The sequence below is a fragment of the Panulirus ornatus genome, chromosome 22, assembly GCF_036320965.1.
Source record: "Panulirus ornatus isolate Po-2019 chromosome 22, ASM3632096v1, whole genome shotgun sequence".
Lineage (NCBI taxonomy): Eukaryota > Metazoa > Arthropoda > Malacostraca > Decapoda > Palinuridae > Panulirus > Panulirus ornatus.
Genome location: NC_092245.1, coordinates 16,216,043 through 16,218,200, shown reverse-complemented (window position 1 = coordinate 16,218,200; position 2,158 = coordinate 16,216,043).

Genomic DNA, 2,158 nt, shown 5'->3' with positions numbered 1-2,158 from the left:
ATATATATTGTAGAATCGATACAATGTATAGATTTTTAAGTTTTTACACCAGGAGTTGCCGTATTTACAGACATCGAAGAAATTATCGTCCTTACTGTCCTAAATCGTCAATTTGTAACGTAAGCCCATTCAATACCGAAGAAAATATCGCGTATATAGAGAGATAAAAATAGTGTATGCTAATCAGTGACGTAATTGGAGAATGTACTTTTTATTTTTCTGCCCATGAATTTTCACGAGTGTGATTTCGTTTCAATAGCGACTCCCGTTGATACAGCGGCATCACCACCCCTATATCACTTGCCGGCCTGACGAACTGTTCTCTAATTGGTCTGGGTTTTATTGCTATTCATTTCGAAAATTTTAGACTGCAACTAAAACGGATATTACTCGGCTTGGGGAAACATTTATACCAGAGCTTTGTGACTGTTTGAGGTGGCTACTGTTTTTTTTTTTTGCCCCCCACCGTACGTCTTCCGATAACTGAGGTTTGAGTAGAAGAATTTCGCGTTGAATCATGTTGAATAATGTATTTTTAATCATTGTTATTTTTTCTTTAAAAATCAAATTAAATTATCTTTTAATTGATTTTCTATGTATCTAATCGTTAGATAATTCTTTTCCTCTCTTCCTTCGACTTATATCATACAAACTTTAGCGAACGTAGGCTCGAAAATGAACTCGTATCATTCATCAAGTCTATTCTGCAGTATATGATTATATACCATTTATCTCGACGTTGATTTCATACGCGCTGAAAGCCAAACCCGAAGCGCAATGATTCTCTCTTCCCGTTCCTCCTTCCCGTGTCATACCTTCATATCACCAGACACAAAAAAATAATGGTCATGATTTAAATCGCTCATTCTTCGATAAAGTGAGTCTTTCAAGCCCTAAATCTTTTTGGTCCACGAAGGTGCTAGAAGCCTCAGGGTGTAAGGTGAGTGCCGGATGTCAGCGACACATTCCCGGGGCGGCGGGCCCACGGGTCAAACGTCTCCACATCGTCTCGGTCGCGTCGAGGGAACGTTCGCTAAAGAAAGCCCAGTTCGACAGGCGGCCTCAGGCTCCCTCCATCATCAATCATAAAGTGTGCAAAACGTGTACATTATCTTCTTCGTGTATCACGCGTGATTACTTTTACATCTGGGTCCTGATTCAGACTTTGGTTAAGGTCATTGTGACGCCACAAGCAAAAGGCCAGAGCGCCAGACGCGTTGCGGCGAGAGCGCGCGGTGTTCCCCTCAAAAGCCCGCGTCATAAATCCAGAATTCTTATCCTCCTGGTTACGAAATGAGGAGAGTAAAAAAGAAGGAAAGAATATGATCCTTATTCGATAATCACCCAAGACTTAAAATCGCTGAGGGGTTCATATTTAAACTATTCCGAAGAACCACACGAGAGGGTTTGGAGGAGGAGGAGAGGAAGGTTTTGGCTTCTCCCTCTCCCTCTCTCTCTCTCCTGTCAAGTCCGCGATGTCGTAAATCTTTGCGGCTTCCGAGGGTTGGGTCGGCGACCAGGCTCCGGCCTGTCCCTCCTACCGCTAACCTCGACCAACTCACTTTCTGCCTCACCAACCTCTCCCTTATTCAGTTTATTTTCACCCAAAGCCATTTTGATTCACCTCAAGACAATAAGCAACTTTTTGATCCAAGATATTCCACGTCTCTTTAACCATAAGATGATGGGAGATGTGAGGGTAAGTTTCACCCGCACCTTCGCTCTTGGCGTTCTCGTCGGCGTGGGATCGTAAACTCTCAAAGAACGAGAGGAGACGTGTAGTAGTAAACTGGTTAGCCGCAGATTTAACGCCATAAGGAACCAATGTTAGAGAGTAATCTTTTTTTCTTAATGTTTTCATATTTCTAAAAGCATGAAACACTTTTCATTCGAAGGAAGAAGGAGGTTCGCTTGTATATCTGGAAGTGACAAGCGTTGTCGCTCAGCTGTGATTTACTGCCAGAACTAAGCAGGCATCTATATCTATCTATATATCTTTTCATACACGCACTCACACAAACACACACACACACACACACATACACACACACACACACATATATATATATATATATATATATATATATATATATATATATATATATATATATATATATATATATTTATGAAGGTGAATCGCAATTTATGAGTTTAAATA